The sequence below is a fragment of the Paramisgurnus dabryanus genome, chromosome 5 (assembly GCF_030506205.2).
Source record: "Paramisgurnus dabryanus chromosome 5, PD_genome_1.1, whole genome shotgun sequence".
Taxonomy (NCBI): Eukaryota; Metazoa; Chordata; class Actinopteri; order Cypriniformes; family Cobitidae; genus Paramisgurnus; species Paramisgurnus dabryanus.
In genome coordinates, this window is record NC_133341.1 from 50,340,896 (window position 1) to 50,361,519 (window position 20,624).

Genomic DNA, 20,624 nt, shown 5'->3' on the forward strand with positions numbered 1-20,624 from the left:
GAACGGTTTCTATCGGACGCGTCCGACTTGATGAGCCTGTAATACTGTGCATGTGTTACTGAAAAGCACGATACAGCGACTCTCGAGTCAGGAATAGGTTGCTGCATTTATGGAGTCACCAGTTCACTGAATTGAGAACAGTTTCTATCGGACGCGTCCAAAGAACTCATCAAAGAACTGTGGATACTGAGGTAGCGTGAGCCAAACAGTACGGACATAAGTTAGTTTCTGTGCTAATACTATAGCCTACATGAACTAAGATGATTGACAGACATAAAGTAAGTTTATTTAATATTACCATAAAACTTATGCGAAATATGCATGGAACAGCTAATTATATTAAACACCGTTTTGACTAAAATGTATTTGTTAGGTGTGTGTGTGTGCAGATTATATTTTAAGTTGTTATGAGCTTGATCATGATTTCTGTTAAACGTTTTTGAATGTGCTTTAGTTGGAATTTTTTATTTGTTTTATGTATTCTACCCTCCTGGATGATGGAATTAGATGCGAATGACGTCATTACGTAAAGTACGTTAAAGAACTGGTGAATCGGTTTTTTGAACCAGTTCTTTGAAACGAACTGTCCGAAAGAACTGATTCACAAAAAAGAGTCGAACTTCCCATCACTAACACAGACCCTCATTAACATACTTAAGAGCATGCTTATTAAGATTTGAATTAAAAATGTGCCTATTTTTTGCCTTTACACTACTAATTTTATGTTATATTAAGTGTAAAATTATTATTTATTATTTAAAATGTATACTCAATGAAATTGTGTTCACAGGTTTCATCAATGGATGCATGATTTAACTTTATGAAGTCATTTATTATTATGTTAAATAAACATTTCGTCAATCATTCTTACGGTATCCGTTTTTACAGTCAAGTGACATTCTGACAAAGGCGAAACATTTAAATAGGTTGATGAACTCTTGAAGGACATCAAGCATATGGAGATTGTTCATTTATTTCAAAGTCTTATTTCCTAACTCTGCCATTTCTGCTTCTGTGTGTAAATGCATATATGTGTGTTAGCTTATTCTTCATCATTGCTGTGTTATAGGTTAGCCCTGTAAGACTTATATCTCTATATCAGAACATCATAGAGAAATTGTGGTGGGCTGTTTTGTCTCATGTTAACAAATTTTGAAACGATTTTGTGTGGCAAATCTTGCAACGGCATGCACCACATCATATTCTCTTCAAAAAATTTACCTAATTGGTAACATGTTAGTATTTCATATTCTAAGTATATATGATAACAATGCAGCAAATCTAAACAGGCATGCCCTTAAAGGTCTTAAAGGGTCATATTATGAGTTTAAGATGTAAAATGAATCGTCGGTGTCCCCAGAGTGTGTATGTGAAGTGTTAGCTGACAATACTCCACAGCTAATTTAATATAGCATGTTAAAATTGACACTTTGTAGGCCTGAGCAAAAGTGTGCCGTTTTTGAGTGTTTTATTTAAAATGCAAATGAGTGGATGAAATGCAAACACTGATCACAATGATGGTGGTTTGTTGTAATTGAAACTCAATTGTGCTCTCGATTATTTTATTTTTTATCTTTTTCACGTTTTCTAGGTTGATAAAAGCACTGGGGACCCATTATAGCACTTACACATGGAAAAAGTCAGATTTTCACGCTATGACCCCTTTAAGGTCCCAGATCGCTTGAACCCCGCTAATCGCTGCTTGCAGCTATATTTCTTTTTATTATTTTTCTTCTGCCGTGAAACGGATCGTGCAGACCAAACCGTAAGGCCTAGAGACTTGAGACTTGGCCAAATGATAGGTCTCATTCGTGCGCGAAGTTGACAGAGCATGAACCCAATCGGCCTATGGGGGGCGCTACAGCGATGGCAAACGCGTTTAGGCTCATACCTCCCACATTTCTTGTCCAAATGTCAAGTGTCTCATATCCCTGGATTCCTTGCATCAAGACGAACAAAATGTATATCTCCGATTTTATTTCCGCCATGAAAAATTTTCCGCTATTTTCGATTTTGTTGAAAAAAATAAAAACGAACTAGTCCTTGGTTTTTCGCCCGATCGGAATCATTCCAGTGCTAAAATGTTCCTTGGAGTTTGAATATCAATAATTATTAAAAAAAGTTGAACTTTCGACTCACGGTCAACATGCCACGCCCAAACGTCTGAATTGTGGGCAGGCACTAGAACATTATTGGCTATAACTGGGGACAGAGAATGAAGTATCAACACGACACTTGGTACTTGTGATGAGAGTCATGGCCTGAGGTTTCATGCAGCGTTTCGTCACAGCGCCACCTAGTGGTCAGACGAATCAAATAATGCTTATAACTTAGGCTGAGTTTAACGTATTTTCATTCGACTTTTTTCCTTGGAGTCCTGAATTGTTGCCGAGTCCAACGATACCAAGCATGCCAGGTTTTGCTTTACGGTTGGTTCTGCACAGGAAATTAGCGCTTAAAAAACACGTGCGAATAACTCCGCGAGGGTTATTCCGATCGACTCGAAACGACCATAGGAAGAACATTGTATTACCTTCTGAACAAAAAGTTCTATTGGCGTTATGTTAAAATTTCCATCAGAAATGGCCGAAAATTGCAAAAAACGAAAAGTTACCTCAAAATTTTGTGTTTTTTACACATAAATGGTTATAACTCCGCAACAGAATGATATTTTTTCACCAGATTTGATACGCTGATGTCTGAGCACAGTCTGAGCCAATCCAAAAAAAATGGTATGCCTGCACCACTAGTTGGCCTCATAATTGATCAAAACCTTTGACATTGAGCAAGCCCAATGGTCATACATCTGTTTTTTCACTAAACTAAAGTGTATAGCCATTATACTAGCTAGATGTAACACAGTCATGACCTGAGATTCCATGCACGACTTTGTCATAGCGCCAACTAGTGGTAATTTGTTATTTTCACTTAAAAATACCGTAACCTTACATTTAAAATCATGAGTCATCATGGATTATTCCTTTCATGACTTTGAGTATAATCATTGGTGGATTGCAAGTCACTCCCTAGCAACCAATGAGAATACCCTAGCAACCATTTAGCAAGAGCTGTATCTCTGTATCAGAACATCGTAGAGACATGGGGTTCAGCTCTTTTGACTCACAAACACTATTTTAACATTTTGTGACCCGAGTTTTGCCAATGCAAGCACCACAAACATTTCCTTCAGTGTTCCATTTGTCAATGTTCCGTGAGAAGAGAGGGAGACATTTCACTGAATGATAGCACTTTTTTGCTGATACTTTGAACACGTGTGTCTGGTATCTTATTTTTCATCATTTATTTTGTACAATGCAGCAAATCTACACAGCCATCCCCTTAAAGGTCTTAATGTCCCACATCGCTTGAACCCCGGTAATCGCTGCTTGCAGCTATATTTTTTATTATTTTTCTTCTGCCGTAAAACGGATCGTGCAGACCAAACCGTAAGGCCTAGAGACTTGAGACTTGGCCAAATGATAGGTCTCATTCGTGCGCGAACTTGACAGAGCATGAACCCAATCGGCCTATGGGGGGCGCTACAGCGATGGCAAACGCGTTTAGGCTCATACCTCCCACATTTCTTGTCCAAATGTCAAGTGTCTCATATCCCTGGATTCCTTGCATCAAGACGAACAAAATGTATATCTCCGATTTTATTTCCGCCATGAAAAATTTTCCGCTATTTTCGATTTTGTTGAAAAAAATAAAAACAAACTAGTCCTTGGTTTTTCGCCCGATCGGAATCATTCCAGTGCTAAAATGTTCCTTGGAGTTTGAATATCAATAATTATTAAAAAAAAGTTGAACTTTCGACTCACGGTCAACATGCCACGCCCAAACGTCTGAATTGTGGGCAGGCACTAGAACATTATTGGCTATAACTGGGGACAGAGAATGAAGTATCAACACGACACTTGGTACTTGTGATGAGAGTCATGGCCTGAGGTTTCATGCAGCGTTTCGTCACAGCGCCACCTAGTGGTCAGACGAATCAAATAATGCTTATAACTTAGGCTGAGTTTAACATATTTTCATTCGACTTTTTTCCTTGGAGTCCTGAATTGTTGCTGAGTCCAACGATACCAAGCATGCCAGGTTTTGCTTTACGGTTGGTTCTGCACAGGAAATTAGCGCTTAAAAAACACGTGCGAATAACTCCGCGAGGGTTATTCCGATCGACTCGAAACGACCATAGGAAGAACATTGTATTACCTTCTGAACAAAAAGTTTTATTGGCGTTATGTTAAAATTTCCATCAGAAATGGCCGAAAATTGCAAAAAACGAAAAGTTACCTCAAAATTTTGTGTTTTTTACACATAAATGGTTATAACTCCGCAACAGAATGATATTTTTTCACCAGATTTGATACGCTGATGTCTGAGCACAGTCTGAGCCAATACAAAAAAAATGGTATGCCTGCACCACTAGTTGGCCTCATAATTGAACAAAACCTTTGACATTGAGCAAGCCCAATGGTCATACAACTGTTTTTTCACTAAACTAAAGTGTATAGCCATTATACTAGCTAGATGTAACACAGTCATGACCTGAGATTCCATGCACGACTTTGTCATAGCGCCAACTAGTGGTAATTTCTTATTTTCACTTAAAAATACCGTAACCTTACATTTAAAATCATGAGTCATCATGGATTATTCCTTTCATGACTTTGAGTATAATCATTGGTGGATTGCAAGTCACTCCCTAGCAACCAATGAGAATACCCTAGCAACCATTTAGCAAGAGCTGTATCTCTGTATCAGAACATCGTAGAGACATGGGGTTCAGCTCTTTTGACTCACAAACACTATTTTAACATTTTGTGACCCGAGTTTTGCCAATGCAAGCACCACAAACATTTCCTTCAGTGTTCCATTTGTCAATGTTCCGTGAGAAGAGAGGGAGACATTTCACTGAATGATAGCACTTTTTTGCTGATACTTTGAACACGTGTGTCTGGTATCTTATTTTTCATCATTTATTTTGTACAATGCAGCAAATCTACACAGCCATGCCCTTAAAGGTCTTAATGTCCCACATCGCTTGAACCCCGGTAATCGCTGCTTGCAGCTATATTTTTTATTATTTTTCTTCTGCCGTAAAACGGATCGTGCAGACCAAACCGTAAGGCCTAGAGACTTGAGACTTGGCCAAATGATAGGTCTCATTCGTGCGCGAACTTGACAGAGCATGAACCCAATCGGCCTATGGGGGGCGCTACAGCGATGGCAAACGCGTTTAGGCTCATACCTCCCACATTTCTTGTCCAAATGTCAAGTGTCTCATATCCCTGGATTCCTTGCATCAAGACGAACAAAATGTATATCTCCGATTTTATTTCCGCCATGAAAAATTTTCCGCTATTTTCGATTTTGTTGAAAAAAATAAAAACAAACTAGTCCTTGGTTTTTCGCCCGATCGGAATCATTCCAGTGCTAAAATGTTCCTTGGAGTTTGAATATCAATAATTATTAAAAAAAAGTTGAACTTTCGACTCACGGTCAACATGCCACGCCCAAACGTCTGAATTGTGGGCAGGCACTAGAACATTATTGGCTATAACTGGGGACAGAGAATGAAGTATCAACACGACACTTGGTACTTGTGATGAGAGTCATGGCCTGAGGTTTCATGCAGCGTTTCGTCACAGCGCCACCTAGTGGTCAGACGAATCAAATAATGCTTATAACTTAGGCTGAGTTTAACATATTTTCATTCGACTTTTTTCCTTGGAGTCCTGAATTGTTGCTGAGTCCAACGATACCAAGCATGCCAGGTTTTGCTTTACGGTTGGTTCTGCACAGGAAATTAGCGCTTAAAAAACACGTGCGAATAACTCCGCGAGGGTTATTCCGATCGACTCGAAACGACCATAGGAAGAACATTGTATTACCTTCTGAACAAAAAGTTTTATTGGCGTTATGTTAAAATTTCCATCAGAAATGGCCGAAAATTGCAAAAAACGAAAAGTTACCTCAAAATTTTGTGTTTTTTACACATAAATGGTTATAACTCCGCAACAGAATGATATTTTTTCACCAGATTTGATACGCTGATGTCTGAGCACAGTCTGAGCCAATACAAAAAAAATGGTATGCCTGCACCACTAGTTGGCCTCATAATTGAACAAAACCTTTGACATTGAGCAAGCCCAATGGTCATACAACTGTTTTTTCACTAAACTAAAGTGTATAGCCATTATACTAGCTAGATGTAACACAGTCATGACCTGAGATTCCATGCACGACTTTGTCATAGCGCCAACTAGTGGTAATTTCTTATTTTCACTTAAAAATACCGTAACCTTACATTTAAAATCATGAGTCATCATGGATTATTCCTTTCATGACTTTGAGTATAATCATTGGTGGATTGCAAGTCACTCCCTAGCAACCAATGAGAATACCCTAGCAACCATTTAGCAAGAGCTGTATCTCTGTATCAGAACATCGTAGAGACATGGGGTTCAGCTCTTTTGACTCACAAACACTATTTTAACATTTTGTGACCCGAGTTTTGCCAATGCAAGCACCACAAACATTTCCTTCAGTGTTCCATTTGTCAATGTTCCGTGAGAAGAGAGGGAGACATTTCACTGAATGATAGCACTTTTTTGCTGATACTTTGAACACGTGTGTCTGGTATCTTATTTTTCATCATTTATTTTGTACAATGCAGCAAATCTACACAGCCATGCCCTTAAAGGTCTTAATGTCCCAAATCGCTTGAACCCCGGTAATCGCTGCTTGCAGCTATATTTAGGGGTTCAAGCCCGAAGGGCTGAAACCTTTTGTATTTGTATGGATTTTTATTATTCTTTTTATTATTTTTCTTCTGCCGTAAAACGGATCGTGCAGACCAAACCGTAAGGCCTAGAGACTTGAGACTTGGCCAAATGGTAGGTCTCATTCGTGCGCGAAGTTGACAGAGTGTCATCCCAATCGGCCAATGGGGGGCGCTACAGCTATGGCAAACGCGTTGATGCTCATAACTTCCACAATTCTTGTCCAAATGTCAAGTGTCTTATATCCCTGGATTCCTTGCGTCAAGACAAACAAAATGTATATCTCCGATTTCATTTCCGTCATTAAAAATTTTCCGCTATTTTCGATTTTGTCGAAAAAAATAAAAACGAACTAGTCCTAGGTTTTTCGCTCGATCGGAATCGTTTCGGTGCTAAAATGTTCCTTGGAGTTCGAATATCAATAATTATTGAAAAAAAGTTGAACTTTCGACTCACGGTCGACATGCCACGCCCAAACGTCTGAAGTGTGCGCAGCCACTAGGGATTTATTGGCTATAACTGCGGACAGGAATGAAGTATCAACACGACACTTGGTACTTGTGATGACAGTCATGGCCTGAGGTGGCATGCGTCGTTTCGTCACAGCGCCACCTAGTGGTCAGACGAATCATTTAAACGCTTATAACTTAGGCTGAGTTTAACGTATTTTCATGCAACTTTTTTCTTTGGAGTCCTGAATTGTTGCCGAGTCCAACGATACCAAGCATGCCAGGTTTTGCTTTACGGTTGGTTCTGCACAGGAAAATAGCGCTTAAAAAACAAGCGCGAATAACTCCGCGAGGGTTATTCCGATCGACTCGAAACGACCATAGGAAGAACATTGTATTACCTTCTGAACAAAAAGTTCTATTGGCGTTATGTTAAAATTTCCATCAGAAATGGCTGAAAATTGCAAAAAACGAAAAATTACCTCAAAATTTTGTGTTTTTACACATAAATGGTTATAACTCCGCAACGAAATGATATTTTTTCACCAGATTTGATACGCTGATGTCTGAGCACAAGCTGAGGCAATACAAAAAAAAAAATGGTATGCCTGCACCACTAGTTGGCCTCATAATTTAACAAAACCTATGACATTGAGCAAACCCAATGGTCATACAACAGTTTTTCAATAAACTAAAGTGTACAGCCATGATACTAGCTAGATGTAACACAGTCATGATCTGAGATTCCATGCACGAGTTTGTCATAGCGCCACCTAGTGGTAATTTGTTATTTTCACTTAAAAATACTGTAACCTTACCTTTAAAATCATGAGTCATCATGGATTATTCCTTTCATGACTTTGAGTATAATCATTGGTGGATTGCAAGTCACTCCCTAGCAAGCAATGAGAATACCCTAGCAACCATTTAGCAAGAGCTGTATCTCTGTATCAGAACATCGTAGAGACATGGGGTTCAGTTCTTTTGACTCATTAACACTATTTTAACATTTTGTGACCCGAGTTTTGCCAATGCAAGCACCACAAATATTTCTTTCATTGTTCCATTTGTCAATGTTCCGTGAGAAGAGAGGGAGACATTTCACTGAATGATAGCACTTTTTTGCTGATACTTTGAACACGTGTGTCTGGTATCTTATTTTTCATCATTTATTTTGTACAATGCAGCAAATCTACACAGCCATGCCCTTAAAGGTCTTAATGTCCCAAATCGCTTGAACCCCGGTAATCGCTGCTTGCAGCTATATTTAGGGGTTCAAGCCCGTAGGGCTGAAACCCTATTGTAATTGCTCAGATTTTTATTATTATTAGTTAGGGGTTCAAGCACGAAGTGCTGAAACCCTATTGTAATTGCCAAGGTTTTTATTAGGGGTTCAAGCCCGTAGGGCTGAAACCCTATTGTATTTGTATGGATTTTTATTATTATTCTAGTTATTATTTTTCTTCTGCCGTAAAACGGATCGTGCAGACCAAACCGTAAGGCCTAGACACTTGAGACTTGGCCAAATGGTAGGACCCAATTTGGGGAGAGGTTGATAGAGTATCAACCCGATTGGCCTATAGGTGGCGCTATAGCAATAACAAACGCGTTGATGCTCATAACTTCCACAAATCTTGTCCAAATGTCAAGTGTTTTATATCACTGGAATCCTTGCGTCAAGACGAACAAAACGTATATCTCCGATTTTATTTCCGTCATGAAATTTTTTTCGCTATTTTCGATTTTGTCAAAAAAAATAAAAACGAACTAGTCCTAGGTTTTATGTCCGATCGGAACCATTCCAGTGCTGTTATATTCCTTGGAGTGTGAATATCAAAAGTTATCAAAAAAATTTGAACTTTCGACTCACCGTCGTAAATCCACGCCCATACGCCCCAATGGGCGGAGCCTCTTGGACTTAAATGGCTATAACTTGGGATTGGAAAGAGGTATCGACACCAAATTTGGTACACATATACAGGGGACTATTCTGGGGTCACGTGCAAAAAATTGCGCCGCTTGACCACTAGTTGCCGCTATAACACCACCTCAACTTTGAAGGTCTGTAACTATAGAAATATGAGACCAATCAACTTGAGATTTGGCACCGATGCTCCTGGTCTAGGGTCATATCTATGTCTAAAAGGAATTTCGCGTAGCTAAAAGAACATGGCCGCCATCGGCCAATCAAGAAAATGCAGCTAAGAGACAGGGTTAACGGAGGCCGATCGAAACGAAACGCGTTGGCCCTGTTTGTCTCTTGGCCTTGAAGGTCTGTGCAGAGTAAGAAAAAATTCGGCCTCCGGGCGGCGCTATCACGTTTTTTCAGTGTTTATGTGATTGTGTATTATGCAGTGTTTCAGATATCAACAAGATCTTCATATCATTTAATAGAGGTACTTATAATGAACAACTTTTCCTCAAGAAGCATTTGTCTCAGTCGAATCGTTTGTTAGATATTCATCATTTTCTTTTAAACCTACTTTTGCGAACTAGTCCTAGGTTTTTTGACCAATCTGAACCAATCCAGTGCTGGAATATTCCTTAGACACTGAAAATCAATAATTATCAAAAAAAATTGAACTTTGCACTTGTCGTCGCAACACCATGGTCAAAAGTACGAAGAGGCGGGGCCACAAATACTTAAATGGCTATCATTTATGATAGGAATGAGATATTAACACAAAACTTGGTACAAATATGTATAGACCCCGGCCAAGGTCACATGCAAAAAATTGCAGAGATTGTCCACTAGGTGGTGCTATAACCTAAGAACAAAGAACGATGACTATAGCATATGTATACAACACATAAATATTTGTCTGACCTACTTGTTATTTTGCACATAACATCTGCTTTCAGATTCTTATAATGGTCTATTAGGATAATTACATATCTTAGAAAACATGCCAACCAGCATTTACCATGTACGAGTCAAGCGTAATGGTGTGCGATCACAACTAAACTGATGGGCCTGTTTGTTTTATGTTCTCAAGTGTCTGTGAGGATTTGTGGCTCATCATTCCGGAAATATTTACATCTAGAACATTGGGTGTCACCTTAACTTTACCCTAGATCAATGGTTCTTAATGTTATTCCTGTGTATATTGTTGTATGTGAGTATTAAGTCTTATTCTCCATCATTGCGATTTCTGCTTGCTTTTATAAATGTGTCTGTGTGTGTGTGTGTGTGTGTGTGTGTGTGTGTTTTAGGTCATTCAATTCAATTTTTCAATTCTATTCTAATTATATATTTAGCGCTTTTTACAATACTCAATTGTTTCAAAGCAGCTTTACATTAATAGAAGCAGTAAAAGCACAGAAAAATGACAGATAGTACAACATAATACACAATAGCATAAGCAGTCAAATTTGCTGCGGCTATGACTCGACATTATGAGCGAGCGTATTACTAATGTAACGTCTAGAAGAAGAAGCTAAATTAAGCCCAAGCAGGCTACCTCCCCGGGCTAAAAAACCCCCTAGGAGAAAAAAAACAAAACCCCGGGTTGTTTAGCCGAGGAAATAAACATTAAAAAGTCCTAGGAGGGAAAAACCCTTGGGAGATATATATGTATATACACACATATAAACGGATAAGGAGATTAAGCGGAGATTAAGCGGAGATTAAGCGGGTTCTGCCGGTGGTCGTTGGTCAGGCATCAGCTGGGCATCACATTGATGGACGACCAGTAGATCAGAGGTGTGCCGACTTTCACATCTACCGGAACTGGGTCTGTTTGTCCCATTGTCCTCAGGGTCGAGGACAAGACAGGGAGAGAAAAACAAAATCATATTAGCGTAGGGGCCGTTCACATGTAATGCAAGTGTCACACAGTGATGTGGTTTAATCAGCTTAGTTTCAGACAGACTAACTATTGAGGCATAATTATATATACACATGCTGGTTGTATCAGGGCTACAACATATTAGGATGCCCAAAAAGAGGGTTAAACAATTAGCAACATACTGTGCCTTGTCTGCCACCATATATGGTAAAGTCGATGCCATTTATATCCATAGCAACTGCAAAAAAATGCAGAGATTGTCCACTAGGTGGTGCTACAACATGAGAACAATGAACAATGTCTATAGCATATGTATATGATATATAAGTATTGGTCTGACCTAATTGTTATTTGCATATAAAATCTACTTTCAGGTTCATCTTTCTGACAAATGTGTGCGAAGTAAAAGTTCTCTAGATCAGTCGTTCTCAACACACCTGCTTCAAATAATTAGCACAATAGTAGAGATCTCTTTGAACTAAACTGATTGTGTCAGATGAGAGAAACATTCAAAATGTGCAGAGCAGTGGTCCTCCAGAAATGAATTGCTGCTATCAAGAGGATATATGTCTGGCTGTATTTACATCAGTAGCATTAGGATTCTATTCTACCTTCCATGACATAAACGTGTCCTGACATGATGTATAATACAAAGTAGTTACATTTTTATACGTTCTTTTTTAAAATATTGCACCCAAAACTTTATGTAATAATGCAATTGGTTATTATTCACATACATGACCTGCTAGAACCCAACTAAATAGTTGCACTTTATGAAAGTGAACACAGACAAATGCACACCAGCAAATATGCTGCAAATCTACTAAATGACATGACATTTGTTATTGACACAATTTGATATTGAAAGCATATCTGGATAAGTTATTTATTGGCCCAGCCTAAAATCGCATGCCAATAATTGCAGAGCTATACCACTATTTGACAATTTAACATGACAGAGCCTAAAAATGTTTCTATTAAAATATGTAACATTGCTTTATTGTTTCCAAATCTAAAAATCAGAATTCTCTTATATACTCTCTGTGTGAAACACAGACCCTCATTAACATACTTAAGAGCATGCTTATTAAGATTTGAATTAAAAATGTGCCTATTTTTTGCCTTTACACTACTAATTTTATGTTATATTAAGTGTAAAATTATTATTTATTATTTAAAATGTATACTCAATGAAATTGTGTTCACAGGTTTCATCAATGGATGCATGATTTAACTTTATGAAGTCATTTATTATTATGTTAAATAAACATTTCGTCAATCATTCTTACGGTATCCGTTTTTACAGTCAAGTGACATTCTGACAAAGGCGAAACATTTAAATAGGTTGATGAACTCTTGAAGGACATCAAGCATATGGAGATTGTTCATTTATTTCAAAGTCTTATTTCCTAACTCTGCCATTTCTGCTTCTGTGTGTAAATGCATATATGTGTGTTAGCTTATTCTTCATCATTGCTGTGTTATAGGTTAGCCCTGTAAGACTTATATCTCTATATCAGAACATCATAGAGAAATTGTGGTGGGCTGTTTTGTCTCATGTTAACAATTTTTGAAACATTTTGTGTGGCAAATCTTGCAACGGCATGCACCACATCATTTTCTCTTCAAAAAATTTACCTAATTGGTAACATGTTAGTATTTCATATTCTAAGTATATATGATAACAATGCAGCAAATCTAAACAGGCATGCCCTTAAAGGTCTTAAAGGGTCATATTATGAGTTTAAGATGTAAAATGAATCGTCGGTGTCCCCAGAGTGTGTATGTGAAGTGTTAGCTGACAATAATCCACAGCTAATTTAATATAGCATGTTAAAATTGACACTTTGTAGGCCTGAGCAAAAGTGTGCCGTTTTTGAGTGTTTCATTTAAAATGCAAATGAGTGGATGAAATGCAAACACTGATCACAATGATGGTGGTTTGTTGTAATTGAAACTCAATTGTGCTCTCGATTATTTTATTTTTTATCTTTTTCACGTTTTCTAGGTTGATAAAAGCACTGGGGACCCATTATAGCACTTACACATGGAAAAAATCAGATTTTCACGCTATGACCCCTTTAAGGTCCCAGATCGCTTGAACCCCGCTAATCGCTGCTTGCAGCTATATTTATTAGTTATTATTATTCTGCCGTAAAACAGAACGTGCAGACCAAACCGTAAGGCCTAGAGACTTGAAACTTGGCCAAATGGTAGGACCCAATTTGGGGAGAGGTTGATAGAGTATCAACCCGATTGGCCCATAGGTGGCGCTATAGCGATAACAAATGCGTTGATGATCATAACTTCCACAAATCTTATCCAAATGTCAAGTGTCTTATATCCCTGGATTCCGTGCGTCAAGACGAACAAAACTTATATCTCCGATTTCATTTCCGCCATGAAATTTTTTTCGCTATTTTCGATTTTGTAAAAAAAAATAAAAACGAACTCGTCCTAGGTTTTTCGTCCGATCGGAACCGTTCCAGTGCCGTAATATTCCTTGGAGTGTGAATATCAAAAGTTATCAAAAAAAAGTTGAACTTTCGACTCGCCGTCGTCAAGCCACGCCCAAACGCCCCCAATGAGCGGAGCCTCTTGATCTTAAATGGCTATAACTTAGGAAGGGAAAGAGGTATCGACACCAAATTTGGTACACATATACAGGGGACTATTCTGAGGTCAGGTGCAAAAAATTGCGCCGCTTGACCACTAGTTGGCGCTATAACACCACCTCAACTTTGAAGGGCTGTAACTACGGAAATATGGGACCGATCAACTTGACATTTGACAGGTGTGCTCCTGGTCTGGGGTACTATCTATGTTTAAAAGGAATTTTGCGTAACTCAAAAAACATGGCCGCCATCGGCCAATCAAGAAAAAGCAGCTATTAGACAGGGTTAACGGAGGCCGATTGAAATGAAACGCGGTGGGCCTGTTTGTCTCTTGGCCATGAAGGTCTGTGCAGAGTAAGAAAAAAATCGGCCTCCGGGCGGCGCTATCACGTTTTTTCAGTGTTTAAGTGATTGTGTATTATGCAGTGTTTCAGATATCAACAAGATCCTCATATCATTTAATAGAGGTACTTATAATGAACAACTTTTCCTCAAGCAGCACTTGTCTCAGTCGAATCGTTTGTTAGATATTCATCATTTTCTTTTAAACTTACTTTTGCGAACTAGTCCTAGGTTTTTTGACCGATCTGAACCGATACAGTGCTGGAATAGTCCTTAGACACTGATTATCAATAACTATCAAAAAAAAGTTTAACTTTGCACTCATTGTCGCAACACCACGGTCAAAAGTACGAAGAGGCGGTGCCACAAATACTACAATGGCTATCATTTATGATAGGAATGAGATATCAACACGAAACTTGGTACACATATGTATAGACCCCCGCCAAGGTCACATGCAAAAAATTGCAGAGATTGTCCACTAGGTGGCGCTATAACCTAAGAACAAATAACGATAACTATAGCATATGTATACAACACATAAATATTTGTCTGACCAACTTTTTATTTTGCACATAACATCTGCTTTCAGATTCTTATAAGGGTCTTTTAGGATAATTACATATCTTAGAAAACATGCCGACCAACAGCCAGCCAGCATTAACCATGTACGAGTCCAGCGTAATGGTGTGCCATTACAACTAAACTGATGGGCCTGTTTGTCTTATGTTCTCAAGTGTCTTTGATGATTTTTGGCTCATCATTCCAGAAATATTTGCATCTAGAACAACGGGAGTTACGTTAACTGTGCCCTAGATCAATGGTTCTCAAAATTATTCCTGGAGGCCCACTGCTCTGCACATATACGAAAGTCTTCTATTTTAAACAAATCTACTTTAATCATCAGTAGAGATTTGTATGAACTGAACTGATTGTGTCAGATGAGAGAAACATACAAAATGTGCCGAGCATTGGGTCTCGAGAAACCACTGCGGTTCACTGAGTTGAAAGTACTGCTCTAGATGTTTATATGAAAAACAATTTCATGAATTTGCTGTACTATCTGGGCAAATATCAATATGAAACATAAAATAAACTTTTTCCGTTGTATTACTGGATTTGATGTGATGTCACATAGTGAGGTGGGCACCATTTGTAACCTGTATTCTTTATTTCATTTGTAGCTGCTGTTATGTTCCTTTTGTCCATGGGTTTGCATCTGCATGAAAATGATTATAAGATTTAATGATTTGCAGTCATTTACCTCATTAAAACTAAAAGACTTGAGGTAATCAATTCAAGCATTTTGAAATGTGACATTTTCAAAATGGGCCAGACTAAGTATATCTAACTAATTAACTAGTAATGTGAAGCTTATGACAAAATATTAACAGTTTTATTAAGATCAGACAATATATGTCTTTCCAAGACTAGGGCTGGTTGAATAAACATACAGTAGCCATTAAGTTAACCCTCGTGTGGTGTTCATATTTCTGTTACTTAGACAATGTTTGTGGGTCTAGTGGACCCACTGTATTATTCGTGTCTTAAACCAATGCAGTCATACAAATTTATGTATAACTGTTTACAGATGATTACTTTAGCCTTATTCCAAGTAATATAGACATAATTTATGGTTAATATTTGTCATTTACCACTGATATAGGACTATTTATAGATTAAAGTGCCATTCGTTTTTTTGATAATATGAAATAAGAGAAGAAAATTCTATTCTCCCCCAGATGTTTATCTAAAATAAGTATTTTCATCACTTTTTAATCTCAAATAAGTTTTTCATCACTTTGATATTTAATTATTTGAACTTAGTTTGAAATTGTACACATTTGTGTCCGTCTACACAGCACAAGCCTCATCTGAAAAGACGCGGTATTATAACACATTATCTACACTGAACACATGTGTTGTGTAGGCTGGCATGAACAGGTTATAAGAAGCAGATTTTTACTGTGTAACTGTGTTGCATATGCATTTCTTGCATTTTATAGACGTATACTGTGTCTTCCAGTCCATCTTATGTCCACACACACTGCAGTACAATGTGTTGCTTTTGGCTACAACCTAAAATGATGAAAATGCTTGGATATGAAATGTTACTTTCTCTATTTCTTACTCTTTCTCATACACACACAAACACACACACACACACACACACACACACACACACACACACACACACACACACACCATAGGTTTTGTGGTAAACTCATGTGTTCAGGCCAGGAATGGTAATCAATACACCAATTTACCATGATTACTACACTTTTACTATAATACAACCGTAATTATTTTTTTGTAAGGGATATAATTGTAAAATGTAGAATTGTTCCTTTTAGACAAAATGTAAAGTTTTTGGGACAGTGGGGACAGACAAGTGTTCATGCTTGATATATAACATGTTGTATCCTTGCGCTGTTACAGCAAGTGCAGAAGGACAAAACTCTGACATGCATCCATCACATATGTACAGACATATATACAAACACACTCATGCACTCACAGGAGTCCCAGATAGGAGAAAAACAGAGTAAAGTTACATAGCACATTCAATTTTCACTCTCTTATTACCCCCGGGTCCAGTGGACCCGAACACCACATATGTAATATAAATGTGTAGGGGGGTGTACAGTGTACAGTCATTATAAAGTTGTTTATTTTTATGTTCTTTATAGAAAATGAGCCAAGGCCAATGAATCTGAGGTTGAAACAACAATTAATTGCATAATTTTTCTTTTAGTAAACTTTATAAACGGGTCCCACAGACCCGAACACCACACAAGGGTTAAGACTGTGTTTTAAGGACTAGTCTGAAGAACTAGTAGTTAGTTAGGGCTAATCAGTCTTACTATTTGGATTTAAATATAATTTAAATAATTTAAATATTTTTTCACATGATACTTAAAAAGTTATGTTCAATCATGAAGACAAAAATGTATGACTAACTTTGAATACTAGTCTTAGAGATTAATGTTACTGACCATTGGTTTAAGTGTAGTTACAGACTAAAATTAAGGCTTAAGTTTTAGTTATCTTACTTGAAAATAGCTTACACTGGCCTACCTTTAAATATATCTGGGCCATAGTTTTGTCTTAATATGTACACCAGTAATGTTTTTTATAAGGTTTGTTTGTAAAAAGTACCTAAATGTTTTTACATAACTAATGGCTAGTCATGCATCAATTTAAACCTGTGGGAAACAACCCTATGAAGTTATAAAGCTTCAAATGTTGTCTTAGAATTCTTCAAATCCTAAAGGCCACTTCACACTGGTCAGACAGACTCCAACAGACGCGTCTGTTGGAGTCTGTCTGACCAGTGTGAAACCCCTGTTGGAAGTTGTTGGATCAAAGTAAATGAGACTTTAGAATGTGGTTGTCTGTTGGTGTCTGTTGGAGTTGGTAGTTGTCTGACCAGTGTGAACTGGCCTTAAAGGTATGAAAAAGATTGCTGTAAATATGTGGATTCTTAAAGAACAATAATAGGCCAACATTAGAAATGATAACTAATAATCACACATAAAGAGAATATATATTTGGTTATCAGTAGCTTTAGTATTCTAATCTATTTTCCATAACATAAACACGTCATGCTGTGTCTTATAAAGTTTTCAATAATTGTTTATAGAATTATTGCAATGAAATTGTAATGTTATGATACAATTGGATATTTAAATATAAATGATTTACTGAAAACTTATTCTAGCACAGCACGTGTGTGAACACAAGGCAAGGCAAGGCAAGGCAAGTTTATTTGTATAGCACATTTCATACACAGAGGTCATTCAAAGTGCTTTACATAGAAATGAGAAAACAATATATAAAAGAGAAAAAAGAAAATGTAAAAATAATAGATACACAATAAAATCACAATAAAAAAGATACATGAGAATTTAGAATAACAACTAAAGAAAATGAATGTGATTTTAATAAAAACAGTTTAAAATGTTAAAAAGAATAAAACAGGAGTAAAAGTGGCTTGAGTTAAAGGTGCAGTCAGTGTAAAGCAGCACAGTGCTCATTCAGTAAATGCAGAGTTAAACAGATGTGTTTTTAATCTAGATTTAAAAGTTAGTATTCTAATCTATTTTCTATTTTCTATTTACAAATAAGTGCTTAATAGCAAATCTGACTGACATTTGCTTAATGACATCATATTTGTTATTAACTCCATTTGATATAAACAACACATCTGGATCAGTTATGTATGGACATAGCCAGTTGTTAAATATAAAAAATGTACAGCTTTAGTACTATTTTTAGGCCTACTATAATATGACAGAGGCTGTCATCTGAAAAACTTGTATGTTTGCACATCATATCTATGTCAAAGAATATATATGTTCTATAAGAACAATTACTTTTGTTTAAAAAATAGTCTAAAAGATTTAAACAAGCAACCATTTAGTAAGACCTAGATCTCTATGAATTAAAATGACTGTTTCAGATTAGAGAAACATACAAAATGTGCAGAGCATGTTTGTGTATATGTTCCTTTTGTCCATAAAGATATATACGGTTTAATAACTTGCATACCTCACTTTATTTACCTAATTAAAACAGAAAGCCTTCATGGTACTCGATTAAAGGACATGAACATGAATCTGCTAAATGAAATGATATTTGTTATTGACACAATTTAATAACACCATCCACCATTCAGATAACGTATCTGGTTTTGTTTTATTAAATTGTTTCAGTTCTTACACTCAACAACAGTAAAGCCAGTGCAGTACAATTTTCTCTACACTGTATAATACAAATACAAAAACAACTTTGCAGAAGTATAGCTATCACACAGTCATTTTGAAAACGGCCCTGACGAACGGCCCCTAAAGCTTATGACAAAGCATACAAGTATTATTGAGATCTGGCAATATACTCAAATTCCTTATTGTGGTTTTTAGGTGCAATTTTCCGTTATGTCCACTAGATGGCTGTAGAGGATCAATCACTGGCTGACATTTGCACTCACAGAAAACACAGAAGATGATTACTCTTTAACTAAGTCTACTATTAATAGAACTCTGTACACATTTAAAGGTGCAGTGTGTCATTTTTAGAAGGATCTCTTGACGAAAATGCAAAATTATATACAAAACTATATTATCAGGGGTGTATAAAGACCTTTCATAATGAACCGGTATGTGTTTATTACCTTAGAACGAGACCTTTTTATCTACATACACTGAGGGTCCCCTTACATAGAAGTCACCATTTTGTGCCGCCATTTTTCTACAGAAGCCCTTAACGGGCAAATTTTTTTACTAAGTTGTCTCCGACGATGACATGTTTGTCAGGTGGCGGCTACTGTAGCTTCTCTATGTGTTTCAAAAGCGAGGGGTGAGCAGTGGACTAAGCCATTGGTTGCAATTCGTGACCTCACCACTAGGTGCCGCTAAAATGTACACACTGCACCTTTAACTTCATGATTTTACTGTTATAATATTAAAATCACATTTAGTGAAAGACTACCACTTCAATTGTTCTGAGTTATCAGTTTTAACACTCATGTCATTTTATGATAGCTGTGAAACGTGAACATAATTTTGGAGGCACTTACACGACATTTGCAGTAAGAATTATATATTTTTTGTTTTTTATAAAAAAAACTACATACCAAATGAGTGTATAACCATGTCAATATTAAGTCTTGTTCTTTAACAGTCTTGTTTCTCCTTTCTCAGGTAAACGTGTGTGTGTACAATATACAATGCAGAATATCTATATGGCCATGTCCTTAAACGTCTTGTGATCTAAATGGCTTGAACCCCGATAATCGCTGCTAGCAGCTATATTTATTATTATTATTATTATTAGTTATTATTATTCTGCCGTAAAACGGAACGTGCAGACCAAACTGTAAGGCCTAGAGACTTGAAACTTGGCCAAATGGTAGGACCCAATTTGGGGAGAGGTTGATAGAGTATCAACCCGATTGGCCCATAGGTGGCGCTATAGTGATAACAAACGCGTTGATGGTCATAACTTCCACAAATCTTATCCAAATGTCAAGTGTCTTATATCCCTGGATTCCTTGCGTCAAGGCGAACAAAACGTATATCTCCGATTTCATTTCCGTCATGAATTTTTTTTCGCTATTTTCGATTTTGTAAAAAAAAAATAAAAACGAACTCGTCCTAGGTTTTTCGTCCGATCGGAACCGTTCCAGTGCCGTAATACTCCTTGGAGTGTGAATATCAAAAGTTATCAAAAAAAAGTTGAACTTTCGACTCGCCGTCGTCAAGCCACGCCCAAACGCCCCCAATGAGCGGAGCCTCTTGATCTTAAACGGCTATAACTTAGGAAGGGAAGGAGGTATCGACACCAAATTTGGTACACATATACAGGGGACTATTCTGAGGTCAGGTGCAAAAAATTGCGCCGCTTGACCACTAGTTGTCGCTATAACACCACCTCAACTTTGAAGGGCTGTAACTACGGAAATATGGGACCGATCAACTTGACATTTGACAGGTGTGCTCCTGGTCTGGGGTACTATCTATGTTTAAAAGGAATTTTGCGTAACTCAAAAAACATGGCCGCCATCGGCCAATCAAGAAAAAGCAGCTATTAGACAGGGTTAACGGAGGCCGATCAAAATGAAACGCGGTGGGCCTGTTTGTC